We start from the raw sequence: 7,984 nt of genomic DNA on the forward strand, positions 1-7,984 counted from the left end.
CTAAACTCTTTTTACTTTGGATCCAAGAATTGCAATCATTTGAAAAAGGCAATTAACTCCTGAAAGTATAAAGAGAGAGAGAGAGAGAGAGAGAGAAGAATACAAAAAGAAAAGAAAAATAACAAACAAAGACAAAAGCCAAAAGGAGTGAAAATTGACATCTATTTTGTTCTCGGATTCAAATTGTCCATAAACATAATTCAATGTTTAATTTCTGTTTTATGCCTTCTATTCTTAGATTTTTGTTTTGTAATCCACTTTAGAACCATTGATAGGACTCCTAAAAGAGTGGAGTGAAACACTAGTGAGGAGCTGGAGTTTGAACTTCAAGAGCTGAACATTTTTTTGAAATTGAAAAAAGTTGTAAAAAGAAAACAAGAATTAGCAACGGATTTAGAGACGAAAATTTGTGTCACAAACCATTTTCATCACTAAATTCGCAGCTAATCTTAGTGGCTGATTTTAATTACTTTGGTGCAGCCACTTCATTTACTTGTCTTATACTTTGAATTTGAATTGTCTAAAAAGGCCTTTGGGAGTGTCTTGAAGGTGTCTTTGGCACATCTTCATCTCTCCCTAGTTTCCGTGTAGAACATAGTGGAAGTGGTCCTTGGAGGCTTCTAATGCTTCTCAAGCTCCCACATAGGTTTATTGTTTTGCACGAGTAGTTTAAGTTTCTTGTTTTTTAATATTGATTTTGATATTACACGTTGCATAGTGGTGTTACCAAGGTTCCAAAGGCCAAAGTAACACCTAGAAAACGTTTTAGCTAAAACACATAGTAACTTGTTTGTTATTTTTCTCTTTTGAAAATCTTTGTGAAAATTGTTTTGTGTAATGCAAGGTACAAGGGAGTTTAGTAATTTTTACTTGAAGAGACTTGGTTATTAAGTGGCTCTTTGTAGCTCACATCCCTCCAAAGTTTAATTTGTATACTTAGACCTCCAAGTGTTAAGTTTAAACACCAAAAATAGTTGTTTTTGAAAAGTTTTTTGTGTGTTAATTCTTTTTTCTAAGATATCTCAAAACTCCAATTATAGTGAAAGTGATAGCTCTCCAAAAAGTATTTCTCACCTCACTAAAGAGCTTAAATCACTTAAACTATGGAGGAAGTAAGAAGCCATTTTGAATGAAAAAGAAAAGATTGAAAGAGAGGCTCAACTTTCTATCCTCGAGGAGGAGATGAGATTACTTAGGCAAAAAGAAGAAAAATTGAGAAGCGAAATCAAGAGAAAACATAGGAGTAGGATCACCCACTCACAATACTCATCCCCAAATGAAAGTTTGAATCTAGGTGACCATTATCAACCTACCCCTAGGAGAATGGTTAAGCCAAGGGAATCCGAGGTGGATCTCCCTCAATTCCATGGAAAGAATGATGTGGAAGCCTACCTTGATTGGGAGATGAAGGTAAAGCAACTCTTTGCTTGCCATTGTGTGAGTGAAGAGTGAAAGGTGCCACTTGCAACTCTTAGCTTCCAAGGGAATGCAATGTATTGGTGGACCTCTTTGGAAAGAAAGAGGCGCCTCCACAATGACCCTCCTATCCAATATTGGAATGATTTAAGGAGTGCATTGAGGAGGAGACACATTCCCTCTTATTATGGAAGAGAGCTTATGAATAAGCTCCAAAGTCTCCAACAAAAAAGTTTGAGTGTAGAACAATATAGACAACAAATGGAGCTTTACATGATGAGGGCTTGTATAAGAATGGAAGAGGCAACCACCATAGCTAGATTCCTTAGTGGTCTTAATTTAGAGATTAGAGATAAAGTGGAGCTACTGACTTATAGGGACCTAAATGACTTGGTCCAACTTTGTGTTAAGGTAGAACAACAATTAATGAGAAAATCTTATTTTAAGAAAGATAGCTCCCACTCTACATCTTATAAAAAAGATTACAAGAGGGAGGGAAACTTTTTTGAAAAGAAAAATGTTATAGAACCCTCCAAGGAACTAGCTAAGGATAAGGGAAAACGGAAGCTCACTCGACACACTAGCACTAGGACTAGTGATATTAAATGTTTCAAGTGTTTAAGGAGGGGTCACATTACCTATCAATGTCCCACAAAGAAAGTCATGATCTTAAGGGGGCATGACACTTATAGTAGTCAAGAAGAGACTACTGCCTCCTCTTCAAGTGCGAGTGAGGAAAAAACAAGTGAATAAGAGTCTAATGTGGAGTTGGCTTATCCTTATGAAGGAGAACTTCTGATTAATAGGAGACTCCTTAACAATCAATCTAGTGGTACTCTATCTCAAAGAGAGAACATTTTTCATACTAGATGCAATGTTCTAAACAAAGCAGGTTCTCTCATTATAGATAGTGGATCATGGTGCAACTGTTGTAGCACTAGGTTGGTTGATAAGTTGTGCTTAACTACTATGCCACATCCCAAACCTTATCAATTGCATTGGATAAATGAGGATGGAGACATAGTAGTTGACCAACAAGTGAAGGTCAAGTTTTCCATTAGGAAGTATGAAAATCAAGTTTTATGTGATATGGTACCAATGGAAGCTTGTCACATTTTGTTAGGAAGACCTTAGCAATTTGACAAGAAAACCATGCACAATGGTCTTACTAATGAGATCACTTTCACGCATTAGGAAAATAAATTTGTGCTTCATTATCTCTCACCTCAACAAGTGGCTGATGATCAAGCACAAATGAAACTCAAAAAAGAAGAAGAAAAAGAAAGAAAAAAGTCATTTCGCTCAGGGAAGAGTAAAGAGGAAAATGTATCCTCTAAAGGACTTATGAGTAAATAGAATTGTTTTATAACTAAAAACCATTTGAAAAATATTCTCTTCATTCATAAAGACCTTAACTCTTACCCTTATGTTGCCACTAGTCATGAAGTGGAGATTCAAAAATAAGTTCTTTTTAAAGAAAAAGAATCTCAACTTCAAGATTTAGTGAAGAAGAAGTGGACTTCACTTAGTCCCACTTCTTATGCTACTTTATTGGTGGTGCCCAAGGTAGATAGCCCTCATTTCTTTAGGACTCCTTCTACCTTAGTTGTTTTAATAAGGCACCAAAGTTTTGGATTATATTCTAAGTTTGATTTTAAGGGAAGTTGACATTCACTTGAACTTAATTTGACTACTTCCCTACAAGAAAAACTTAGATTATATAATTCTTCAAGGCTCCTTTTGTCACTTTCTTCTCATAACTATCTAACAAATACTATACTCCAAAATTGTTTAGGAAGTTTTATAGTACTATTTTCCTTATTTTTTAGGAAACGCCTAGGTTACTACATTGGATACTTTAGGCAAGATGTTTTAGTTGTTTGGACTAATTCCTTAAGATGTTATAGTCTTAGTTTTAACACATTCTTAGGTTTTAGTCACACACCTAGCCTTTGACTTTGCATAGGAAAGGATCCTATCCATAACCTTAGAAGGTCTAGTTTCATTAATTTAAACTTCTTTGATAGGTTCTCTAAAAGGATTTCTCTTAGGGTGTGCCTTTCACACTTATCATTTGAATATATCATCTCTCATGCATGGTATTTTATAATTGTAGGAAATGATGTCTATCATGAAGATCCTCGAGATTTGAGGAAAAATCCTTTTCAAAAGGGAGGGTATGATGGAATCATGCCAAGGCCAAGAAGACCAAGAGGTGACACATTGAAGGACCCACGAGGAATGGGTTTATTTTGAAGAACATAGGAGGATTGGACCTAGTTTTGGGTTATTAGGCCTTAGCTCATCTTGGGCTATGGGCCTCTAATTAAAAGCCCAATATCTCTCATATGATTGTGTATATATATATATATATACTAGTCCATATTATAAGTATCATATTTTTTAGCCTTGTATTTTGGGCACCTAGATTACGGTTTTTGGCCTAGTAGCCGATTTGGGCCTATTAGTGAGCTTCATGGGCTTTGGGCCTTTCATGGCCAATATTGGTCTTGTTTTGCTTGTCTTTTTATTTTAGACATAATTTTATAGGAATTTTAGACCTTGTATTCATAGGTCTCTTAGTATAGGAGTTTTTAGGTTAAAGGGATTTAATTTGAAGATAAATGTAATTTAGAGTGCATTTACATCTAATTTGAGTCATGCCTTCCATGCATGACCAAATTAGATGCAAATGCAACCCAAATTACATTTATAACTTAAGATTTGGGTGAGTTGGACGTGAAATGAGGGAGCCAAAGCTCCAAATTTGAATTTCAAATTCAAATTTGGCAACTAGGGTTTAAAGTGACCATACCATGGTTCACTTGAAACTCTAGTTAACCTAGTTTCTCTCACAAGCTTCCCCACTCTTATAAATGTCCTACACACTTGTAGCTGACCACTTTTTGATTATATATGATTTTCATTTTAGAAATCTCTCTCAAAAGGTCACGATTTACTTAAGGAAATTCTCCCTCCTTAAGCACCTTCACAAAGGGATCCTTCCTTTGTGCTTTGGAGCTTCTTCTTCCTGCACTAGGAAGAAAAAACCAGCCACGGTTTCAAATACTTCTACATCATTTCCAGAGTCACAATCATCCATTGGAGCCTCAAAGAAGATTGCATGGAGATGGAGGAAGCAAGGAGAAGCACAATCTTCCACTTCTTCATGCTTGTTCAATCAAATCACACAAGAAAGAAAATGGTATGGAATAAGATGTTCCAACCAAAATAGGCTCAAAAATCTCACAAGGTTAATATTCTATCATCAAATAATCAAACCCTAATTTTTCAAGTAACTTACTATACTAAAAATGTAAAAATGACTCTTATCAAGTATTGCAACCTATCAACTAAAAATGATGAAACAACTTTCACAACTCATACATGTAGAAATTAAAAAGAAAGTAATGAAATTTATGTAACTACAAAATTTTTATTTGTCCAACAAAGCAAAACCAAAATACAACAACAAAATATAGCAAAGATACAAAATATCAGAAAAATACAGCAAAGAAAACAGTAATTAAAATGCAAAAATAACAAACATCATATCGAAACAGAAAAAATACAACAAAGAAAATAGCAAAATGCAAAAAATTAAAAACAGCAAAATCAAACAACAATTAAATTACCAAAAAAAATTATTGTAATTCAAAAAATAGCAGCAAAAAATTAAAACAAAACAACAACAATTAAAACAGAAAAATCAACAAAAATAAAAAAAAAAACAAAATATAGAAAATAGAATACAGAAAACAGTAGAATTTTTTTTTTTAACTTCATGTAAACAATTTGTCTACACTTAAAGATCACATTGTCCTCAATGAAGCAAATAATGCAAACAATAAAGACAATTGCAAAGAATACAAATAGGGGTAGAACTCCCTCAAGGTCCAAGAGTTAGTTCTTCTCATGACATGTCCTCCACATCTTTCTCCTCCAACTTTGGACTTTGATGAAATTCCTTGAGTTGATGCCCATTCACTTTGAAGGGGTTGTCGGTAGCTTCATTCTTAATTTCAATTGCACCATGGGAAAACACATTAGTAATAACAAAAGGACCATCCCATCTAGATCTAAGTTTACCGGCTATGAGCTTAAGGTGAGAATTGAACAAAAGCACTTGTTGGCCCACTTTGAACTCCTTCCTCAAAATATGACTATCATGAAAGCACTTGAGTTGCATCCAATGTGTTATAGACACCTAATTTCGTCCAGGACATATAAACAATGAAATGAACTTTTAGCTTGAGACAAAGGAGTTCCTAAAGACCCGAAAACAACATCAGAGCAGACTAGCATGACATTAGAAGACCCAAAGCCTTAAAGGGTTGAATTAGGAGCCTGAAATAGGTTGTTGCCAATCTGGAATGGGTCGTTCCAAACTTCTAAAAAGCCTAGAAACCGTAGGTCAAAACAAGCCATTCGTAATAAAAAACGTGCCATTTTGACCTAGGTTGTTATGAGGTAAATTCAAATTTAGAACGAGCCTTTCCAATTTCAGAACGGGCCATTCCAGATTCAAAATTTACTCTTAACAAACTGATCCAGAACAGGCTATTTCGGTGATCAAAACAGGTTGTTCCGGTCAGTCTAACGTCTATAAATACGAGCATCGTGCATAGTGATCAAGGTCTCGAAATTTAGTCTCTGAGAGTCTCTATAAAGTCTATATACTTCTCTTTTTCTCCCCCTGTATTTCTTGAGTTTTGTGAGGTAATTGTAATACGAAAGGCTGCCAAAAAGTTCTTAGATTCTGCCATTGAAAATCCAATAAAGCTCGATCAGGAGGTATTTCATAAAAATCCTTCCTTTGGTATATTATTCTTGTCATACAACGTTGTTAATCAATAAAAACAATCATGTAAACATCTTAGGTGAGATCGTGTAATTTTAAATTCAAATGTAAATAGTTTATTAATAAAAGGGTCTAAATATTTGAATTATTATTCTACATTATAGGGTGCTTAACATCTTCCCTACACATAACCAACCCTCGAACCCAATTTTGGCTATAAAGGCCATTATTGAATTTTCGAAAACCTTTTCTAATGTTTTGAGTAAAACATTGGTGGTGACTCCTTCGAAACATTTTCAAAATAATTAATTAGGGATTAGTCTGATTTCCAGGAATTTCTTAATTGATGAGATTTTCAAAAGGAAGTTCAAACCATCTATGGGTAAGATCAAAATTTTTCAAGTTCCGAAAATGGCGACTCCACTGGGGAAGCTTAATGAGGGTCAAGCCTATTTAATGATGAATATTAGCATAATAAAAACAATAATTCAAATATTTACCCCTTTTATCTTGTTTGTAAATATTTTCCTTTTATCTTGTTTGTAAATATTTACCTTTTATCTTGTTTGTAAATATTTATCTTTATCTTGTTGATATTTATCTTTTATCTTTTTACTTATCTTTTACCTTGATTATTTATCTTGTATCTTGTGTATAAACATTTATTTTTTGTCTTATTTATAAATATTTATTTGTTTTAGTGTGGCTTTAATATCTATTGCTTGTTTAAATTTCCCACTTCTTTGAAATATACAATTTTACATAAACCTTTGCACACAATAGTTTCCTTTATACCCGGGGCATGAGCGTGTAAACATAGGAAGTGGTTGATGTTCGACTGGCCCAGGAATGGCCTTAGTGCTTACGAGCTTTGTCGAAAATCACACTCAAGATGATAACCAATTATTCTAGCCCAAAATACTACGTCAAACCTAGCTATTTGTCAGGTGACGACGATAGAGATACTAGGTCTCTATAATGGGGGCACTTTAGGAGCCTGTAAAGACCAATGATATTAGAATCATCCTATACAACACACTTTTCTTGACAGGGACCACAGACCAAGGATTTGGACGTGACTATTCACGGGTGTACATTTGTTTGAGCATATGTGTGCTTCATTTATTGTGTTTTTTTGTTTATTTCAAACAAATAAGAATTATAGGCAAACAAACATATATTAATAAAAAAAAAACTAACACCCTTCTGTATACCCTAACCTTAAAGCATCATATAGGATATTTTATTTCAAAAACAAAAAAAAGGATGTGTATAGCAAAAAAAAAGTCATGCATCATAATCCTTAGTTAAAAACATAATAAAATTTAGGCAGAAAACAATTATGATGCATCTCTTAGGATAGTACATTAACATACACCCATTAGAAATGGAAGGCATAGATAATAGCATGCAAAGACTTTTGGGAAAAGAGAACATTCCAAACTACAAGGTTCATCACTCTATTTCTCTTAGTACTAGAGAAGGCTCCGTCGAATTTTAGGCTTCTCACGATCTTCCATCCTAGAATGAGATCTGAGTCATTACCCGATTTCACTTCCACTACTCACCAAAGATTCTACAAAGTCATGAGCATTTCCGACCTGGTTTTCAATTTGCAAATTGCTTATGAACACTTCAACCAAGTTAAAGAGAAATCATCAAAGAAGGACACCATACTTAAAACGAAGTTAGAGTCATTTAAAGAAAGGATTCAGGAGGATAAACACGAAAAAACTAAAGCCAAAAAAAAATAACTAGAAAAAAAGA

Source organism: Cajanus cajan, chromosome 10 (genome assembly GCF_000230855.2).
Source record: "Cajanus cajan strain Asha chromosome 10, NIPB_CcT2T_4, whole genome shotgun sequence".
Taxonomy (NCBI): Eukaryota; Viridiplantae; Streptophyta; class Magnoliopsida; order Fabales; family Fabaceae; genus Cajanus; species Cajanus cajan.